Below are 24220 nucleotides of genomic sequence, written 5' to 3'. Positions count from 1 at the left end.
TGGATTCAGAGTACAGAGTGCTAACCATAACACCATGGAATCTCCCTTCTAATAACACATATAAAACTTTCTCTCAGAATGTAAGATCTTAATTTCTACAAGATACAGAAATATTCATTCAGAGAGATATGTACTACATTGTATTTACAAATAAAACCATTAGGACCTACCAATTTGTATATACAGATTATTGGTTTCAGAGTCCAGAATTGTTAACAGTACACCATGAAAGCTCATTCATATGGTGGCATGTAAAAATTTTTCTCACAGTGTAAGATTCTTAGAGGTTACATTTTATTGGAATTATATTACAGATAAACCTGTCTCTCAGTGTGTATGATTCTTAATTTATGCAATTTATAGATATTTTCTTTCTCAGAGATATGAACTGCATAATACTTACAAAAAAACAATAGGACCTACCAAGATGTAAATACAAATCATGGATTCAGAGTCCAAAATGGTTACAAATACACCAGGAAACCTCATTCATGAGGAAGCATTTAAACAGTTTTTATTAGAATGTACTCTCAGAGAAATATGAACTGAACGGTACTTACAAAAAACCAATAGGACCTACCAAGATTTAAATACAGATCACTGGATTCAAAGTTCAGAGTGGTTACCAATACACCAAGAAACCTCATTCACGAGGGAGAGCTAAACATTTTTTTCTAAAATGTTAGATTCTTAGAAGACACATTTTATTGCAATTATTGTACATATATTTACATCAACGCTTATTTGGGTTATATAGTAAAATTCATATAATTACATACATTTCTATAACTACCTTTTTTAGCTTTTCGTACATATTTACAAAAATCAGTGATTTAAAAAAATTATTATATGTATGAAACAGAAGACTTTCTGTCAATCAGGAACTTAAACTAAAGGTACTAAAACACATAAGGTCCCACCGAGATTTGAACTCGGATCTCTGGATTCAGAGTCCAGAGTGCTAACCATTACACCATGGAACCTATCTTCTAACACCACATATAAAACTTTCTCTTAGAGTGTGAGATCTTATTTTCTACAAGTTACAGGAATAATTTTCATAGAGATAAGTATTACATTGTATTTACAAAAAAAAGCCATTAGGACCTACCAAATTTTGATACAGATTATAGGTTTCAGAGTCCTGAATTGTTAACAGTACACAATAAAACCTCATTCATATGGTAGCAAGTACATTTTTTTTTCAGAGTATAAGATTCTTAGTGGATACATTTTATTGGAATTAAATGACAGATAAACCTGTCTCTCAGTGTGTAAGATTCTTAATTTATGCAATTTATAGATATTTTCTTTCTCAGAGATATTAACTGTATTGTACTTACAACAAAACCAATAGAACCTACCAAGATGTAAATATAGATCATGGATTCAGAGTCCAAAATGTTTACCAATACACCATGAAACCTCATCCATTAGGGAGCATCTAAATATTTTTTATAAGAATGTACTCAGAGAGATATGAACTGAATGGTACTTACAAAAAACCAATAGGACCTACCAAGATTTAAATACAGATCACTGTATTCAAAGATCAGAGTGGAGTGGTTACTAATACACCAAGAAACCACATTCATTAGGGAACATCTAAAAAAAATTCTAAAATGTTAGATTCTTAGAAGACACATTTTATTGAAGTTATTGTACATATATTAACATCAATGCTTATTTGGATTACACAGTAAAATTCATATAATTACAAACATTTCTATAACTACCTTTTTTTAGATTTTAGTACATATTTACAATAATCAGTGATTTAAAAAATGTATTATATGTATAAAAAAGAAAAGTTTTTGTCAATCAAGGACTTAAAGTGAAGGTACTAAAATGCACCTGGTGCCACCGAGATTTGAACTCAATTTACTGGATTCAGAGTACAGAGTGCTAACCATAACACCATGGAATCTCCCTTCTAATAACACATATAAAACTTTCTCTCAGAGTGTAAGATCTTAATTTCTACAAGATACAGAAATATTCATTCAGAGAGATATGTACTACATTGTATTTACAAATAAAACCATTAGGACCTACCAATTTGTATATACAGATTATTGGTTTCAGAGTCCAGAATTGTTAACAGTACACCATGAAAGCTCATTCATATGGTGGCATGTAAAAAATTTTCTCACAGTGTAAGATTCTTAGAGGTTACATTTTATTGGAATTATATTACAGATAAACCTGTCTCTCAGTATGTATGATTCTTAATTTATGCAATTTATAGATATTTTCTTTCTCAGAGATATGAACTGCATAATACTTACAAAAAAACAATAGGACCTACCAAGATGTAAATACAAATCATGGATTCAGAGTCCAAAATGGTTACAAATACACCAGGAAACCTCATTCATGAGGAAGCATTTAAACAGTTTTTATTAGAATGTACTCTCAGAGAAATATAAACTGAACGGTACTTACAAAAAACCAATAGGACCTACCAACATTTAAATACAGATCACTGGATTCAAAGATCAGAGTGGTTACCAATACACCAAGAAACCTCATTCACAAGGGAGAGCTAAACATTTTTTTCTAAATTGTTAGATTCTTAGAAGACACATTTTATTGCAATTATTGTACATATATTTACATCAACGCTTATTTGGGTTATATAGTAAAATTCATATAATTACATACATTTCTATAACTACCTTTTTTAGCTTTTCGTACATATTTACAAAAATCAGTGATTTAAAAAAATGATTATATGTATGAAAAAGAAGACTTTCTGTAAATCAAGAACTTAAACTGAAGGTACTAAATCACATCAGGTCCCACCGAGATTTGAACTCGGATCGCTGGATTCAGAATCCAGAGTGCTAACCATTACACCATGGAACCTATCTTCTAACACCACATATAAAACTTTCTCTTAGAGTGTGAGATCTTATTTTCTACAAGTTACAGGAATAATTTTCTTAGAGATAAGTATTACATTGTATTTACAAAGAAAAAGCCATTAGGACCTACCAAATTTTGATACAGATTATAGGTTTCAGAATCCAGAATTGTTAACAGTACACAATGAAACCTCATTCATATGGTAGCAAGTAAATTTTTTTGTCAGAGTATAAGATTCTTAGTGGATACATTTTATTGGAATTAAATGACAGATAAACCTGTCTCTCAGTGTGTAAGATTCTTAATTTATGCAATTTATAGATATTTTCTTTCTCAGAGATATTAACTGTATTGTACTTACAACAAAACCAATAGAACCTACCAAGATGTAAATATAGATCATGGATTCAGAGTCCAAAATGTTTACCAATACACCATGAAACCTCATCCATTAGGGAGCATCTAAATATTTTTATAAGAATGTACTCTCAGAGAGATATGAACTGAATGGTACTTACAAAAAAACAATAGGACCTACCAAGATTTAAATACAGATCACTGTATTCAAAGATCAGAGTGGAGTGGTTACCAATACACCAAGAAACCACATTCATTAGGGAACATCTAAAAAAATAATTCTAAAATGTTAGATTCTTAGAAGACACATTTTATTGAAGTTATTGTACATATATTAACATCAATGCTTATTTGGATTACACAGTAAAATTCATATAATTACAAACATTTCTATAACTACCTTTTTTTAGATTTTAGTACATATTTACAATAATTAGTGATTTAAAAAATGTATTATATGTATAAAAAAGAAAAGTTTTTGTCAATCAAGGACCTAAACTGAAGGTACTAAAATGCACCTGGTCCCACCAAGATTTGAACTCAATTTACTGGATTTAGAGTACAGAATGCTAACCATAACACCATGGAATCTCCCTTCTAATAACACGTATAAAACTTTCTCTCAGAGTGTAAGATCTTAATTTCTACAAGATACAGAAATATTCATTCAGAGAGATATGTACTACATTGTATTTACAAATAAAACCATTAGGACCTACCAATTTGTATATACAGATTATTGGTTTCAGAGACCAGAATTGTTAACAGTACACCATGAAAGCTCATTCATATGGTGGCATGTAAAAATTTTTCTCACAGTGTAAGATTCTTAGAGGTTACATTTTATTAGGATTATATTACAGATAAACCTGTCTCTCAGTATGTATGATTCTTAATTTATGCAATTTATAGATATTTTCTTTCTCAGAGATATGAACTGCATAATACTTACAAAAAAACAATAGGACCTACCAAGATGTTAATACAAATCATGGATTCAGAGTCCAAAATGGTTACAAATACACCAGGAAACCTCATTCATGAGGAAGCATTTAAACAGTTTTTATTAGAATGTACTCTCAGAGAAATATAAACTGAACGGTACTTACAAAAAACCAATAGGACCTACCAAGATTTAAATACAGATCACTGGATTCAAAGATCAGAGTGGTTACCAATACACCAAGAAACCTCATTCACGAGGGAGAGCTAAACATTTTTTTCTAAAATGTTAGATTCTTAGAAGACACATTTTATTGCAATAATTGTACATATATTTACATCAACGCTTATTTGGGTTATATAGTAAAATTCATATAATTACATACATTTCTATAACTACCTTTTTTAGCTTTTCGTACATATTTACAAAAATCAGTGATTTAAAAAAATGATTATATGTATGAAAAAGAAGACTTTATGTCAATCAAGAACTTAAACTGAAGGTACTAAAACACATCAGTTCCCACCGAGATTTGAACTCGGATCGCTGGATTCAGAGTCCAGAGTGCTAACCATTACACCATGGAACCTCTATCCTAACTCCACCTATACAACTTTCTCTTAGAGTGTGAGATCATATTTTCTACAAGTTACAGGAATAATAATCATAGAGATAAGTATTACATTGTATTTAAAAAAATAGCCATTAGGACCTACCAAATTTTTATACAGATTATAGGTTTCAGAGTCCAGAATTGTTAACAGTACACAATGAAACCTCATTCATATGGTAGCATGTACATTTTTGGTCAGAGTATAAGATTCTTAGTGGATACATTTTATTGGAATTAAATGACAGATAAACCTGTCTCTCAGTGTGTAAGATTCTTAATTTATGCAATTTATAGATATTTTCTTTCTCAGAGATATTAACTGTATTGTGCTTACAACAAAACCAATAGAACCTACCAAGATGTAAATATAGATCATGGATTCAGAGTCCAAAATGTTTACCAATACACCATGAAACCTCATCCATTAGGGAGCATCTAAATATTTTTATAAGAATGTACTCTCAGAGAGATATGAACTGAATGGTACTTACAAAAAACCAATAGGACCTACCAAGATTTAAATACAGATCACTGTATTCAAAGATCAGAGTGGAGTGGTTACTAATACACCAAGAAACCACATTCATTAGGGAACATCTAAACATTTTTTTTCTAAAATGTTAGATTCTTAGAAGACACATTTTATTGAAGTTATTGTACATATATTAACATCAATGCTTATTTGGATTACACAGTAAAATTCATATAATTACAAACATTTCTATAACTACCTTTTTTTAGATTTTAGTACATATTTACAATAATCAGTGATTTAAAAAATGTATTATATGTATAAAAAAGAAAAGTTTTTGTCAATCAAGGACTTAAACTGAAGGTACTAAAATGCACCTGGTGCCACCGAGATTTGAACTCAATTTACTGGATTCAGAGTACAGAGTGCTAACCATAACACCATGGAATCTCCCTTCTAATAACACATATAAAACTTTCTCTCAGAGTGTAAGATCTTAATTTCTACAAGATACAGAAATATTCATTCAGAGAGATATGTAATACATTGTATTTACAAATAAAACCATTAGGACCTACCAATTTGTATATACAGATTATTGGTTTCAGAGTCCAGAATTGTTAACAGTACACCATGAAAGCTCATTCATATGGTGGCATGTAAAAAATGTTCTCACAGTGTAAGATTCTTAGAGGTTACATTTTATTGGAATTATATTACAGATAAACCTGTCTCTCAGTGTGTATGATTCTTAATTTATGCAATTTATAGATATTTTCTTTCTCAGAGATATGAACTGCATAATACTTACAAAAAAACAATAGGACCTACCAAGATGTAAATACAAATCATGGATTCAGAGTCCAAAATGGTTACAAATACACCAGGAAACCTCATTCATGAGGAAGCATTTAAACAGTTTTTATTAGAATGTACTCTCAGAGAAATATAAACTGAACGGTACTTACAAAAAACCAATAGGACCTACCAAGATTTAAATACAGATCACTGGATTCAAAGATCAGAGTGGTTACCAATACACCAAGAAACCTCATTCACGAGGGAGAGCTAAACATTTTTTTATAAAATGTTAGATTCTTAGAAGACACATTTTATTGAAGTTATTGTACATATATTAACATCAATGCTTATTTGGATTACACAGTAAAATTCATATAATTACAAACATTTCTATAACTACGTTTTTTTAGATTTTAGTACATATTTACAATAATCAGTGATTTAAAAAATGTATTATATGTATACAAAAGAAAAGTTTTTGTCAATCAAGGACTTAAACTGAAGGAACTAAAATGCACCTGGTGCCACCGAGATTTGAACTCAATTTACTGGATTCAGAGTACAGAGTGCTAACCATAACACCATGGAATCTCTCTTCTAATAACACATATAAAACTTTCTCTCAGAGTGTAAGATCTTAATTTCTACAAGATACAGAAATATTCATTCAGAGAGATATGTACTACATTGTATTTACAAATAAAACCATTAGGACCTACCAATTTGTATATACAGATTATTGGTTTCAGAGTCCAGAATTGTTAACAGTACACCATGAAAGCTCATTCATATGGTGGCATGTAAAAAAATTTCTCACAGTGTAAGATTCTTAGAGGTTACATTTTATTGGAATTATATTACAGATAAACCTGTCTCTCAGTGTGTATGATTCTTAATTTATGCAATTTATAGATATTTTCTTTCTCAGAGATATGAACTGCATAATACTTACAAAAAAACAATAGGACCTACCAAGATGTAAATACAAATCATGGATTCAGAGTCCAAAATGGTTACAAATACACCAGGAAACCTCATTCATGAGGAAGCATTTAAACAGTTTTTATTAGAATGTACTCTCAGAGAAATATGAACTGAACGGTACTTACAAAAAACCAATAGGACCTACCAAGATTTAAATACAGATCACTGCATTCAAAGTTCAGAGTGGTTACCAATACACCAAGAAACCTCATTCACGAGGGAGAGCTAAACATTTTTTTCTAAAATGTTAGATTTTTAGAAGACACATTTTATTGCAATTATTGTACATATATTTACATCAACGCTTATTTGGGTTATATAGTAAAATTCATATAATTACATACATTTCTATAACTACCTTTTTTAGCTTTTCGTACATATTTACAAAAATCAGTGATTTAAAAAAAATATTATATGTATGAAAAAGAAGACTTTCTGTCAATCAGGAACTTAAACTAAAGGTACTAAAACACATCAGCTCCCACCAAGATTTGAACTCAGATCGCTGGATTCAGAGTCCAGAGTGCTAACCATTACACCACGGAACCTCTCTTCTAACACCACATATACAACTTTCTCTTAGAGTGTGAGATCTTATTTTCTACAAGTTACAGGAATAATAATCAGATAGATAAGTATTACATTGTATTTACAAAAAAAGCCATTAGGACCTACCAAATTTTGATACAGATTATAGGTTTCAGAGTCCATAATTGTTAACAGTACACAATGAAACCTCATTCATATGGTAGCATGTACATTTTTGGTCAGAGTATAAGATTCTTAGTGGATACATTTTATTGGAATTAAATGACAGATAAACCTGTCTCTCAGTGTGTAAGATTCTTAATTTATGCAATTTATAGATATTTTCTTTCTCAGAGATATTAACTGTATTGTGCTTACAACAAAACCAATAGAACCTACCAAGATGTAAATATAGATCATGGATTCAGAGTCCAAAATGTTTACCAATACACCATGAAACCTCATCCATTAGGGAGCATCTAAATATTTTTATAAGAATGTACTCTCAGAGAGATATGAACTGAATGGTACTTACAAAAAACCAATAGGACCTACCAAGATTTAAATACAGATCACTGTATTCAAAGATCGGAGTGGAGTGGTTACTAATACACCAAGAAACCACATTCATTAGGGAACATCTAAACATTTTTTTTCTAAAATGTTAGATTCTTAGAAGACACATTTTATTGAAGTTATTGTACATATATTAACATCAATGCTTATTTGGATTACACAGTAAAATTCATATAATTACAAACATTTCTATAACTACCTTTTTTTAGATTTTAGTACATATTTACAATAATCAGTGATTTAAAAAATGTATTATATGTATAAAAAAGAAAAGTTTTTGTCAATCAAGGACTTAAACTGAAGGTACTAAAATGCACCTGGTGCCACCGAGATTTGAACTCAATTTACTGGATTCAGAGTACAGAGTGCTAACCATAACACCATGGAATCTCCCTTCTAATAACACATATAAAACTTTCTCTCAGAGTGTAAGATCTTAATTTCTACAAGATACAGAAATATTCATTCAGAGAGATATGTAATACATTGTATTTACAAATAAAACCATTAGGACCTACCAATTTGTATATACAGATTATTGGTTTCAGAGTCCAGAATTGTTAACAGTACACCATGAAAGCTCATTCATATGGTGGCATGTAAAAAATTTTCTCACAGTGTAAGATTCTTAGAGGTTACATTTTATTGGAATTATATTACAGATAAACCTGTCTCTCAGTGTGTATGATTCTTAATTTATGCAATTTATAGATATTTTCTTTCTCAGAGATATGAACTGCATAATACTTACAAAAAAACAATAGGACCTACCAAGATGTAAATACAAATCATGGATTCAGAGTCCAAAATGGTTACAAATACACCAGGAAACCTCATTCATGAGTAAGCATTTAAAAAGTTTTTATTAGAATGTACTCTCAGAGAAATATGAACTGAACGATACTTACAAAAAACCAATAGGACCTACCAAGATTTAAATACAGATCACTGGATTCAAAGTTCAGAGTGGTTACCAATACACCAAGAAACCTCATTCACGAGGGAGAGCTAAACATTTTTTTCTAAAATGTTAGATTCTTAGAAGACACATTTTATTGCAATTATTGTACATATATTTACATCAACGCTTATTTGGGTTATATAGTAAAATTCATATAATTACATACATTTCTATAACTACCTTTTTTAGCTTTTCGTACATATTTACAAAAATCAGTGATTTAAAAAAATTATTATATGTATGAAAAAGAAGACTTTCTGTCAATCAAGAACTTAAACTGAAGGTACTAAAACACATCAGCTCCCACCGAGATTTGAACTCGGATCGCTGGATTCAGAGTCCAGAGTGCTAACAATTACACCACGGAACCTCTCTTCTGACACCACATATACAACTTTCTCTTAGAGTGTGAGATCTTATTTTCTACAAGTTACAGGAATAATAATCAGATAGATAAGTATTACATTGTATTTACAAAAAAAGCCATTAGGACCTACCAAATTTTGATACAGATTATAGGTTTCAGAGTCCATAATTGTTAACAGTACACAATGAAACCTCATTCATATGGTAGCATGTACATTTTTGGTCAGAGTATAAGATTCTTAGTGGATACATTTTATTGGAATTAAATGACAGATAAACCTGTCTCTCAGTGTGTAAGATTCTTAATTTATGCAATTTATAGATATTTTCTTTCTCAGAGATATTAACTGTATTGTGCTTACAACAAAACCAATAGAACCTACCAAGATGTAAATATAGATCATGGATTCAGAGTCCAAAATGTTTACCAATACACCATGAAACCTCATCCATTAGGGAGCATCTAAATATTTTTATAAGAATGTACTCTCAGAGAGATATGAACTGAATGGTACTTACAAAAAACCAATAGGACCTACCAAGATTTAAATACAGATCACTGTATTCAAAGATCAGAGTGGAGTGGTTACTAATACACCAAGAAACCACATTCATTAGGGAACATCTAAACATTATTTTTCTAAAATGTTAGATTCTTAGAAGACACATTTTATTGAAGTTATTGTACATATACAGTATTAACATCAATGCTTATTTGGATTACACAGTAAAATTCATATAATTACAAACATTTCTATAACTACCTTTTTTTAGATTTTAGTACATATTTACAATAATCAGTGATTTAAAAAATGTATTATATGTATAAAAAAGAAAAGTTTTTGTCAATCAAGGACTTAAACTGAAGGTACTAAAATGCACCTGGTGCCACCGAGATTTGAACTCAATTTACTGGATTCAGAGTACAGAGTGCTAACCATAACACCATGGAATCTCCCTTCTAATAACACATATAAAACTTTCTCTCAGAGTGTAAGATCTTAATTTCTACAAGATACAGAAATATTCATTCAGAGAGATATGTAATACATTGTATTTACAAATAAAACCATTAGGACCTACCAATTTGTATATACAGATTATTGGTTTCAGAGTCCAGAATTGTTAACAGTACACCATGAAAGCTCATTCATATGGTGGCATGTAAAAAATTTTCTCACAGTGTAAGATTCTTAGAGGTTACATTTTATTGGAATTATATTACAGATAAACCTGTCTCTCAGTGTGTATGATTCTTAATTTATGCAATTTATAGATATTTTCTTTCTCAGAGATATGAACTGCATAATACTTACAAAAAAACAATAGGACCTACCAAGATGTAAATACAAATCATGGATTCAGAGTCCAAAATGGTTACAAATACACCAGGAAACCTCATTCATGAGGAAGCATTTAAAAAGTTTTTATTAGAATGTACTCTCAGAGAAATATGAACTGAACGATACTTACAAAAAACCAATAGGACCTACCAAGATTTAAATACAGATCACTGGATTCAAAGTTCAGAGTGGTTACCAATACACCAAGAAACCTCATTCACGAGGGAGAGCTAAACATTTTTTTCTAAAATGTTAGATTCTTAGAAGACACATTTTATTGCAATTATTGTACATATATTTACATCAACGCTTATTTGGGTTATATAGTAAAATTCATATAATTACATACATTTCTATAACTACCTTTTTTAGCTTTTCGTACATATTTACAAAAATCAGTGATTTAAAAAAATTATTATATGTATGAAAAAGAAGACTTTCTGTCAATCAAGAACTTAAACTGAAGGTACTAAAACACATCAGCTCCCACCGAGATTTGAACTCGGATCGCTGGATTCAGAGTCCAGAGTGCTAACAATTACACCACGGAACCTCTCTTCTGACACCACATATACAACTTTCTCTTAGAGTGTGAGATCTTATTTTCTACAAGTTACAGGAATAATAATCAGATAGATAAGTATTACATTGTATTTACAAAAAAAGCCATTAGGACCTACCAAATTTTGATACAGATTATAGGTTTCAGAGTCCATAATTGTTAACAGTACACAATGAAACCTCATTCATATGGTAGCATGTACATTTTTGGTCAGAGTATAAGATTCTTAGTGGATACATTTTATTGGAATTAAATGACAGATAAACCTGTCTCTCAGTGTGTAAGATTCTTAATTTATGCAATTTATAGATATTTTCTTTCTCAGAGATATTAACTGTATTGTGCTTACAACAAAACCAATAGAACCTACCAAGATGTAAATATAGATCATGGATTCAGAGTCCAAAATGTTTACCAATACACCATGAAACCTCATCCATTAGGGAGCATCTAAATATTTTTATAAGAATGTACTCTCAGAGAGATATGAACTGAATGGTACTTACAAAAAACCAATAGGACCTACCAAGATTTAAATACAGATCACTGTATTCAAAGATCAGAGTGGAGTGGTTACTAATACACCAAGAAACCACATTCATTAGGGAACATCTAAACATTATTTTTCTAAAATGTTAGATTCTTAGAAGACACATTTTATTGAAGTTATTGTACATATACAGTATTAACATCAATGCTTATTTGGATTACACAGTAAAATTCATATAATTACAAACATTTCTATAACTACCTTTTTTTAGATTTTAGTACATATTTACAATAATCAGTGATTTAAAAAATGTATTATATGTATAAAAAAGAAAAGTTTTTGTCAATCAAGGACTTAAACTGAAGGTACTAAAATGCACCTGGTGCCACCGAGATTTGAACTCAATTTACTGGATTCAGAGTACAGAGTGCTAACCATAACACCATGGAATCTCCCTTCTAATAACACATATAAAACTTTCTCTCAGAGTGTAAGATCTTAATTTCTACAAGATACAGAAATATTCATTCAGAGAGATATGTACTACATTGTATTTTACAAATAAAACCATTAGGACCTACCAATTTGTATATACAGATTATTGGTTTCAGAGTCCAGAATTGTTAACAGTACACCATGAAAGCTCATTCATATGGTGGCATGTAAAAAATTTTCTCACAGTGTAAGATTCTTAGAGGTTACATTTTATTGGAATTATATTACAGATAAACCTATCTCTCAGTGTGTATGATTCTTAATTTATGCAATTTATAGATATTTTCTTTCTCAGAGATATGAACTGCATAATACTTACAAAAAAACAATAGGACCTACCAAGATGTAAATACAAATCATGGATTCAGAGTCCAAAATGGTTACAAATACACCAGGAAACCTCATTCATGAGGAAGCATTTAAACAGTTTTTATTAGAATGTACTCTCAGAGAAATATGAACTGAACGGTACTTACAAAAAACCAATAGGACCTACCAAGATTTAAATACAGATCACTGGATTCAAAGTTCAGAGTGGTTACCAATACACCAAGAAACCTCATTCACGAGGGAGAGCTAAACATTTTTTTCTAAAATGTTAGATTTTTAGAAGACACATTTTATTGCAATTATTGTACATATATTTACATCAACGCTTATTTGGGTTATATAGTAAAATTCATATAATTACATACATTTCTATAACTACCTTTTTTAGCTTTTCGTACATATTTACAAAAATCAGTGATTTAAAAAAAATATTATATGTATGAAAAAGAAGACTTTCTGTCAATCAGGAACTTAAACTAAAGGTACTAAAACACATCAGCTCCCACCAAGATTTGAACTCAGATCGCTGGATTCAGAGTCCAGAGTGCTGACCATTACACCACGGAACCTCTCTTCTAACACCACATATACAACTTTCTCTTAGAGTGTGAGATCTTATTTTCTACAAGTTACAGGAATAATAATCAGATAGATAAGTATTACATTGTATTTACAAAAAAAGCCATTAGGACCTACCAAATTTTGATACAGATTATAGGTTTCAGAGTCCATAATTGTTAACAGTACACAATGAAACCTCATTCATATGGTAGCATGTACATTTTTGGTCAGAGTATAAGATTCTTAGTGGATACATTTTATTGGAATTAAATGACAGATAAACCTGTCTCTCAGTGTGTAAGATTCTTAATTTATGCAATTTATAGATATTTTCTTTCTCAGAGATATTAACTGTATTGTGCTTACAACAAAACCAATAGAACCTACCAAGATGTAAATATAGATCATGGATTCAGAGTCCAAAATGTTTACCAATACACCATGAAACCTCATCCATTAGGGAGCATCTAAATATTTTTATAAGAATGTACTCTCAGAGAGATATGAACTGAATGGTACTTACAAAAAACCAATAGGACCTACCAAGATTTAAATACAGATCACTGTATTCAAAGATCAGAGTGGAGTGGTTACTAATACACCAAGAAACCACATTCATTAGGGAACATCTAAACATTTTTTTTCTAAAATGTTAGATTCTTAGAAGACACATTTTATTGAAGTTATTGTACATATATTAACATCAATGCTTATTTGGATTACACAGTAAAATTCATATAATTACAAACATTTCTATAACTACCTTTTTTTAGATTTTAGTACATATTTACAATAATCAGTGATTTAAAAAATGTATTATATGTATAAAAAAGAAAAGTTTTTGTCAATCAAGGACTTAAACTGAAGGTACTAAAATGCACCTGGTGCCACCGAGATTTGAACTCAATTTACTGGATTCAGAGTACAGAGTGCTAACCATAACACCATGGAATCTCCCTTCTAATAACACATATAAAACTTTCTCTCAGAGTGTAAGATCTTAATTTCTACAAGATACAGAAATATTCATTCAGAGAGATATGTACTACATTGTATTTACAAATAAAACCATTAGGACCTACCAATTTGTATATACAGATTATTGGTTTCAGAGTCCAGAATTGTTAACAGTACACAATGAAAGCTCATTCATATGGTGGCATGTAAAAATTTTTCTCACAGTGTAAGATTCTTAGAGGTTACATTTTATTGGAATTATATTACAGATAAACCTGTCTCTCAGTGTGTATGATTCTTAATTTATGCAATTTATAGATATTTTCTTTCTCAGAGATATGAACTGCATAATACTTACAAAAAAACAATAGGACCTACCAAGATGTAAATACAAATCATGGATTCAGAGTCCAAAATGGTTACAAATACACCAGGAAACCTCATTCATGAGGAAGCATTTAAAAAGTTTTTATTAGAATGTACTCTCAGAGAAATATGAACTGAACGGTACTTACAAAAAACCAATAGGACCTACCAAGATTTAAATACAGATCACTGGATTCAAAGTTCAGAGTGGTTACCAATACACCAAGAAACCTCATTCACGAGGGAGAGCTAAACATTTTTTTCTAAAATGTTAGATTCTTAGAAGACACATTTTATTGCAATTATTGTACATATATTTACATCAACGCTTATTTGGGTTATATAGTAAAATTCATATAATTACATACATTTCTATAACTACCTTTTTTAGCTTTTCGTACATATTTACAAAAATCAGTGATTTAAAAAAATTATTATATGTATGAAAAAGAAGACTTTCTGTCAATCAGGAACTTAAACTAAAGGTACTAAAACACATCAGCTCTCACCGAGATTTGAACTCGGATCGCTGGATTCAGAGTCCAGAGTGCTAACCATTACACCACGGAACCTCTCTTCTAACACCACATATACAACTTTCTCTTAGAGTGTGAGATCTTATTTTCTACAAGTTACAGGAATAATAATCAGATAGATAAGTATTACATTGTATTTACAAAAAAAGCCATTAGGACCTACCAAATTTTGATACAGATTATAGGTTTCAGAGTCCATAATTGTTAACAGTACACAATGAAACCTCATTCATATGGTAGCATGTACATTTTTTGTCAGAGTATAAGATTCTTAGTGGATACATTTTATTGGAATTAAATGACAGATAAACCTGTCTCTCAGTGTGTAAGATTCTTAATTTATGCAATTTATAGATATTTTCTTTCTCAGAGATATTAACTGTATTGTGCTTACAACAAAACCAATAGAACCTACCAAGATGTAAATATAGATCATGGATTCAGAGTCCAAAATGTTTACCAATACACCATGAAACCTCATCCATTAGGGAGCATCTAAATATTTTTATAAGAATGTACTCTCAGAGAGATATGAACTGAATGGTACTTACAAAAAACCAATAGGACCTACCAAGATTTAAATACAGATCACTGTATTCAAAGATCAGAGTGGAGTGGTTACTAATACACCAAGAAACCACATTCATTAGGGAACATCTAAACATTATTTTTCTAAAATGTTAGATTCTTAGAAGACACATTTTATTGAAGTTATTGTACATATACAGTATTAACATCAATGCTTATTTGGATTACACAGTAAAATTCATATAATTACAAACATTTCTATAACTACCTTTTTTTAGATTTTAGTACATATTTACAATAATCAGTGATTTAAAAAATGTATTATATGTATAAAAAAGAAAAGTTTTTGTCAATCAAGGACTTAAACTGAAGGTACTAAAATGCACCTGGTGCCACCGAGATTTGAACTCAATTTACTGGATTCAGAGTACAGAGTGCTAACCATAACACCATGGAATCTCCCTTCTAATAACACATATAAAACTTTCTCTCAGAGTGTAAGATCTTAATTTCTACAAGATACAGAAATATTCATTCAGAGAGATATGTACTACATTGTATTTACAAATAAAACCATTAGGACCTACCAATTTGTATATACAGATTATTGGTTTCAGAGTCCAGAATTGTTAACAGTACACCATGAAAGCTCATTCATATGGTGGCATGTAAACATTTTCTCACAGTGTAAGATTCTTAGAGGTTACATTTTATTGGAATTATATTACAGATAAACCTATCTCTCAGTGTGTATGATTCTTAATTTATGCAATTTATAGATATTTTCTTTCTCAGAGATATGAACTGCATAATACTTACAAAAAAACAATAGGACCTACCAAGATGTAAATACAAATCATGGATTCAGAGTCCAAAATGGTTACAAATACACCAGGAAACCTCATTCATGAGGAAGCATTTAAACAGTTTTTATTAGAATGTACTCTCAGAGAAAGATGAACTGAACGGTACTTACAAAAAACCAATAGGACCTACCAAGATTTAAATACAGATCACTGGATTCAAAGTTCAGAGTGGTTACCAATACACCAAGAAACCTCATTCACGAGGGAGAGCTAAACATTTTTTTCTAAAATGTTAGATTCTTAGAAGACACATTTTATTGCAATTATTGTACATATATTTACATCAACGCTTATTTGGGTTATATAGTAAAATTCATATAATTACATACATTTCTATAACTACCTTTTTTAGCTTTTCGTACATATTTACAAAAATCAGTGATTTAAAAAAATTATTATATGTATGAAACAGAAGACTTTCTGTCAATCAGGAACTTAAACACATAAGGTCCCACCGAGATTTGAACTCGGATCGCTGGATTCAGAGTCCAGAGTGCTAACCATTACACCACGGAACCTCTCTTCTAACACCACATATACAACTTTCTCTTAGAGTGTGAGATCTTATTTTCTACAAGTTACAGGAATAATAATCAGAGAGATAAGTATTACATTGTATTTACAAAAAAAGCCATTAGGACCTACCAAATTTTGATACAGATTATAGGTTTCAGAGTCCATAATTGTTAACAGTACACAATGAAACCTCATTCATATGGTAGCATGTACATTTTTGGTCAGAGTATAAGATTCTTAGTGGATACATTTTATTGGAATTAAATGACAGATAAACCTGTCTCTCAGTGTGTAAGATTCTTAATTTATGCAATTTATAGATATTTTCTTTCTCAGAGATATTAACTGTATTGTGCTTACAACAAAACCAATAGAACCTACCAAGATGTAAATATAGATCATGGATTCAGAGTCCAAAATGTTTACCAATACACCATGAAACCTCATCCATTAGGGAGCATCTAAATATTTTTATAAGAATGTACTCTCAGAGAGATATGAACTGAATGGTACTTACAAAAAAACCAATAGGACCTACCAAGATTTAAATACAGATCACTGTATTCAAAGATCAGAGTGGAGTGGTTACTAATACACCAAGAAACCACATTCATTAGGGAACATCTAAACATTTTTTTTTCTAAAATGTTAGATTCTTAGAAGACACATTTTATTGAAGTTATTGTACATATATTAACATCAATGCTTATTTGGATTACACAGTAAAATTCATATAATTACAAACATTTCTATAACTACCTTTTTTTAGATTTTAGTACATATTTACAATAATCAGTGATTTAAAAAATGTATTATATGTATAAAAAAGAAAAGTTTTTGTCAATCAAGGACTTAAACTGAAGGTACTAAAATGCACCTGGTGCCACCGAGATTTGAACTCAATTTACTGGATTCAGAGTACAGAGTGCTAACCATAACACCATGGAATCTCCCTTCTAATAACACATATAAAACTTTCTCTCAGAGTGTAAGATCTTAATTTCTACAAGATACAGAAATATTCATTCAGAGAGATATGTACTACATTGTATTTACAAATAAAACCATTAGGACCTACCAATTTGTATATACAGATTATTGGTTTCAGAGTCCAGAATTGTTAACAGTACACCATGAAAGCTCATTCATATGGTGGCATGTAAAAATTTTTCTCACAGTGTAAGATTCTTAGAGGTTACATTTTATTGGAATTATATTACAGATAAACCTGTCTCTCAGTGTGTATGATTCTTAATTTATGCAATTTATAGATATTTTCTTTCTCAGAGATATGAACTGCATAATACTTACAAAAAAACAATAGGACCTACCAAGATGTAAATACAAATCATGGATTCAGAGTCCAAAATGGTTACAAATACACCAGGAAACCTCATTCATGAGGAAGCATTTAAACAGTTTTTATTAGAATGTACTCTCAGAGAAATATGAACTGAACGGTACTTACAAAAAACCAATAGGACCTACCAAGATTTAAATACAGATCACTGGATTCAAAGTTCAGAGTGGTTACCAATACACCAAGAAACCTCATTCACGAGGGAGAGCTAAACATTTTTTTCAAAAATGTTAGATTCTTAGAAGACACATTTTATTGCAATTATTGTACATATATTTACATCAACGCTTATTTGGGTTATATAGTAAAATTCATATAATTACATACATTTCTATAACTACCTTTTTTAGCTTTTCGTACATATTTACAAAAATCACTGATTTAAAAAAATTATTATATGTATGAAACAGAAGACTTTCTGTCAATCAGGAACTTAAACACATAAGGTCCCACCGAGATTTGAACTCGGATCGCTGGATTCAGAGTCCAGAGTGCTAACCATTACACCACGGAACCTCTCTTCTAACACCACATATACAACTTTCTCTTAGAGTGTGAGATCTTATTTTCTACAAGTTACAGGAATAATAATCAGATAGATAAGTATTACATTGTATTTACAAAAAAAGCCATTAGGACCTACCAAATTTTGATACAGATTATAGGTTTCAGAGTCCATAATTGTTAACAGTACACAATGAAACCTCATTCATATGGTAGCATGTACATTTTTGGTCAGAGTATAAGATTCTTAGTGGATACATTTTATTGGAATTAAATGACAGATAAACCTGTCTCTCAGTGTGTAAGATTCTTAATTTATGCAATTTATAGATATTTTCTTTCTCAGAGATATTAACTGTATTGTGCTTACAACAAAACCAATAGAACCTACCAAGATGTAAATATAGATCATGGATTCAGAGTCCAAAATGTTTACCAATACACCATGAAACCTCATCCATTAGGGAGCATCTAAATATTTTTATAAGAATGTACTCTCAGAGAGATATGAACTGAATGGTACTTACAAAAAACCAATAGGACCTACCAAGATTTAAATACAGATCACTGTATTCAAAGATCAGTGTGAAGTGGTTACTAATACACCAAGAAACCACATTCATTAGGGAACATCTAAACATTTTTTTTCTAAAATGTTAGATTCTTAGAAGACACATTTTATTGAAGTTATTGTACATATATTAACATCAATGCTTATTTGGATTACACAGTAAAATTCATATAATTACAAACATTTCTATAACTACCTTTTTTGAGATTTTAGTACATATTTACAATAATCAGTGATTTAAAAAATGTATTATATGTATAAAAAAGAAAAGTTTTTGTCAATCAAGGACTTAAACTGAAGGTACTAAAATGCACCTGGTGCAACCGAGATTTGAACTCAATTTACTGGATTCAGAGTACAGAGTGCTAACCATAACACCATGGAATCTCCCTTCTAATAACACATATAAAACTTTCTCTCAGAGTGTAAGATCTTAATTTCTACAAGATACAGAAATATTCATTCAGAGAGATATGTACTACATTGTATTTACAAATAAAACCATTAGGACCTACCAATTTGTATATACAGATTATTGGTTTCAGAGTCCAGAATTGTTAACAGTACACCATGAAAGCTCATTCATATGGTGGCATGTAAAAAAATTTCTCACAGTGTAAGATTCTTAGAGGTTACATTTTATTGGAATTATATTACAGATAAACCTGTCTCTCAGTGTGTATGATTCTTAATTTATGCAATTTATAGATATTTTCTTTCTCAGAGATATGAACTGCATAATACTTACAAAAAAAACAATAGGACCTACCAAGATGTAAATACAAATCATGGATTCAGAGTCCAAAATGGTTACAAATACACCAGGAAACCTCATTCATGAGGAAGCATTTAAAAAGTTTTTATTAGAATGTACTCTCAGAGAAATATGAACTGAACGGTACTTACAAAAAACCAATAGGACCTACCAAGATTTAAATACAGATCACTGGATTCAAAGTTCAGAGTGGTTACCAATACACCAAGAAACCTCATTCACGAGGGAGAGCTAAACATTTTTTTCTAAAATGTTAGATTCTTAGAAGACACATTTTATTGCAATTATTGTACATATATTTACATCAACGCTTATTTGGGTTATATAGTAAAATTCATATAATTACATACATTTCTATAACTACCTTTTTTAGCTTTTCGTACATATTTACAAAAATCAGTGATTTAAAAAAAATATTATATGTATGAAAAAGAAGACTTTCTGTCAATCAGGAACTTAAACTAAAGGTACAAAAACACATCGGGTCCCACCGAGATTTGAACTCGGATCGCTGGATTCAGAGTCCAGAGTGCTAACCATTACACCACGGAACCTCTCTTCTAACACCACATATACAACTTTCTCTTAGAGTGTGAGATCTTATTTTCTACAAGTTACAGGAATAATAATCAGATAGATAAGTATTACATTGTATTTACAAAAAAAGCCATTAGGACCTACCAAATTTTGATACAGATTATAGGTTTCAGAGTCCATAATTGTTAACAGTACACAATGAAACCTCATTCATATGGTAGCATGTACATTTTTGGTCAGAGTATAAGATTCTTAGTGGATACATTTTATTGGAATTAAATGACAGATAAACCTGTCTCTCAGTGTGTAAGATTCTTAATTTATGCAATTTATAGATATTTTCTTTCTCAGAGATATTAACTGTATTGTGCTTACAACAAAACCAATAGAACCTACCAAGATGTAAATATAGATCATGGATTCAGAGTCCAAAATGTTTACCAATACACCATGAAACCTCATCCATTAGGGAGCATCTAAATATTTTTATAAGAATGTACTCTCAGAGAGATATGAACTGAATGGTACTTACAAAAAACCAATAGGACCTACCAAGATTTAAATACAGATCACTGTATTCAAAGATCAGAGTGGAGTGGTTACTAATACACCAAGAAACCACATTCATTAGGGAACATCTAAACATGTTTTTCTAAAATGTTAGATTCTTAGAAGACACATTTTATTGAAGTTATTGTACATATATTAACATCAATGCTTATTTGGATTACACAGTAAAATTCATATAATTACAAACATTTCTATAACTACCTTTTTTTAGATTTTAGTACATATTTACAATAATCAGTGATTTAAAAAATGTATTATATGTATAAAAAAGAAAAGTTTTTGTCAATCAAGGACTTAAACTGAAGGTACTAAAATGCACCTGGTGCCACCGAGATTTGAACTCAATTTACTGGATTCAGAGTACAGAGTGCTAACCATAACACCATGGAATCTCCCTTCTAATAACACATATAAAACTTTCTCTCAGAGTGTAAGATCTTAATTTCTACAAGATACAGAAATATTCATTCAGAGAGATATGTACTACATTGTATTTACAAATAAAACCATTAGGACCTACCAATTTGTATATACAGATTATTGGTTTCAGAGTCCAGAATTGTTAACAGTACACCATGAAAGCTCATTCATATGGTGGCATGTAAAAAATTTTCTCACAGTGTAAGATTCTTAGAGGTTACATTTTATTGGAATTATATTACAGATAAACCTGTCTCTCAGTGTGTATGATTCTTAATTTATGCAATTTATAGATATTTTCTTTCTCAGAGATATGAACTGCATAATACTTACAAAAAAAACAATAGGACCTACCAAGATGTAAATACAAATCATGGATTCAGAGTCCAAAATGGTTACAAATACACCAGGAAACCTCATTCATGAGGAAGCATTTAAAAAGTTTTTATTAGAATGTACTCTCAGAGAAATATGAACTGAACGGTACTTACAAAAAACCAATAGGACCTACCAAGATTTAAATACAGATCACTGGATTCAAAGTTCAGAGTGGTTACCAATACACCAAGAAACCTCATTCACGAGGGAGAGCTAAACATTTTTTTCTAAAATGTTAGATTCTTAGAAGACACATTTTATTGCAATTATTGTACATATATTTACATCAACGCTTATTTGGGTTATATAGTAAAATTCATATAATTACATACATTTCTATAACTACCTTTTTTAGCTTTTCGTACATATTTACAAAAATCAGTGATTTAAAAAAAATATTATATGTATGAAAAAGAAGACTTTCTGTCAATCAGGAACTTAAACTAAAGGTACTAAAACACATCGGGTCCCACCGAGATTTGAACTCGGATCGCTGGATTCAGAGTCCAGAGTGCTAACCATTACACCACGGAACCTCTCTTCTAACACCACATATACAACTTTCTCTTAGAGTGTGAGATCTTATTTTCTACAAGTTACAGGAATAATAATCAGATAGATAAGTATTACATTGTATTTACAAAAAAAGCCATTAGGACCTACCAAATTTTGATACAGATTATAGGTTTCAGAGTCCATAATTGTTAACAGTACACAATGAAACCTCATTCATATGGTAGCATGTACATTTTTGGTCAGAGTATAAGATTCTTAGTGGATACATTTTATTGGAATTAAATGACAGATAAACCTGTCTCTCAGTGTGTAAGATTCTTAATTTATGCAATTTATAGATATTTTCTTTCTCAGAGATATTAACTGTATTGTGCTTACAACAAAACCAATAGAACCTACCAAGATGTAAATATAGATCATGGATTCAGAGTCCAAAATGTTTACCAATACACCATGAAACCTCATCCATTAGGGAGTATCTAAATATTTTTATAAGAATGTACTCTCAGAGAGATATGAACTGAATGGTACTTACAAAAAACCAATAGGACCTACCAAGATTTAAATACAGATCACTGTATTCAAAGATCAGAGTGGAGTGGTTACTAATACACCAAGAAACCACATTCATTAGGGAACATCTAAACATTTTTTTCTAAAATGTTAGATTCTTAGAAGACACATTTTATTGAAGTTATTGTACATATATTAACATCAATGCTTATTTGGATTACACAGTAAAATTCATATAATTACAAACATTTCTATAACTACCTTTTTTTAGATTTTAGTACATATTTACAATAATCAGTGATTTAAAAAATGTATTATATGTATAAAAAAGAAAAGTTTTTGTCAATCAAGGACTTAAACTGAAGGTACTAAAATGCACCTGGTGCCACCGAGATTTGAACTCAATTTACTGGATTCAGAGTACAGAGTGCTAACCATAACACCATGGAATCTCCCTTCTAATAACACATATAAAACTTTCTCTCAGAGTGTAAGATCTTAATTTCTACAAGATACAGAAATATTCATTCAGAGAGATATGTACTACATTGTATTTACAAATAAAACCATTAGGACCTACCAATTTGTATATACAGATTATTGGTTTCAGAGTCCAGAATTGTTAACAGTACACCATGAAAGCTCATTCATATGGTGGCATGTAAAAATTTTTCTCACAGTGTAAGATTCTTAGAGGTTACATTTTATTGGAATTATATTACAGATAAACCTGTCTCTCAGTGTGTATGATTCTTAATTTATGCAATTTATAGATATTTTCTTTCTCAGAGATATGAACTGCATAATACTTACAAAAAAACAATAGGACCTACCAAGATGTAAATACAAATCATGGATTCAGAGTCCAAAATGGTTACAAATACACCAGGAAACCTCATTCATGAGGAAGCATTTAAACAGTTTTTATTAGAATGTACTCTCAGAGAAATATGAACTGAACGGTACTTACAAAAAACCAATAGGACCTACCAAGATTTAAATACAGATCACTGGATTCAAAGTTCAGAGTGGTTATCAATACACCAAGAAACCTCAT

At 30.3% G+C, this 24220-nt stretch overlaps 7 non-coding genes across 7 annotated transcripts; all 7 read right to left on the bottom strand.

Annotated features, from left to right (window-relative positions):
• Positions 1 to 911: 911 nt before the first annotated feature.
• Positions 912 to 983, bottom strand: TRNAQ-CUG (transfer RNA glutamine (anticodon CUG)). The gene has a single exon. It is a non-coding gene; the product is annotated as a tRNA-Gln (tRNA).
• A 1813-nt stretch (positions 984 to 2796) lies between these two features.
• Positions 2797 to 2868, bottom strand: TRNAQ-CUG (transfer RNA glutamine (anticodon CUG)). Its single transcript has one exon. It is a non-coding gene; the product is annotated as a tRNA-Gln (tRNA).
• Positions 2869 to 4685: 1817 nt separating this feature from the next.
• TRNAQ-CUG (transfer RNA glutamine (anticodon CUG)) lies at positions 4686 to 4757 on the bottom strand. The gene has a single exon. It is a non-coding gene; the product is annotated as a tRNA-Gln (tRNA).
• A 12192-nt stretch (positions 4758 to 16949) lies between these two features.
• On the bottom strand, positions 16950 to 17021 carry TRNAQ-CUG (transfer RNA glutamine (anticodon CUG)). The gene has a single exon. It is a non-coding gene; the product is annotated as a tRNA-Gln (tRNA).
• A 1802-nt stretch (positions 17022 to 18823) lies between these two features.
• Positions 18824 to 18895, bottom strand: TRNAQ-CUG (transfer RNA glutamine (anticodon CUG)). Its single transcript has one exon. It is a non-coding gene; the product is annotated as a tRNA-Gln (tRNA).
• A 1816-nt stretch (positions 18896 to 20711) lies between these two features.
• On the bottom strand, positions 20712 to 20783 carry TRNAQ-CUG (transfer RNA glutamine (anticodon CUG)). The gene has a single exon. It is a non-coding gene; the product is annotated as a tRNA-Gln (tRNA).
• A 1815-nt stretch (positions 20784 to 22598) lies between these two features.
• TRNAQ-CUG (transfer RNA glutamine (anticodon CUG)) lies at positions 22599 to 22670 on the bottom strand. Its single transcript has one exon. It is a non-coding gene; the product is annotated as a tRNA-Gln (tRNA).
• Between the last annotated feature and the right edge of the window lie 1550 nt (positions 22671 to 24220).

The sequence above is a fragment of the Pseudophryne corroboree genome, chromosome 11, assembly GCF_028390025.1.
Source record: "Pseudophryne corroboree isolate aPseCor3 chromosome 11, aPseCor3.hap2, whole genome shotgun sequence".
NCBI classification, from domain to species: Eukaryota; Metazoa; Chordata; class Amphibia; order Anura; family Myobatrachidae; genus Pseudophryne; species Pseudophryne corroboree.
This window is presented reverse-complemented; position numbering and strand designations above follow the sequence as displayed.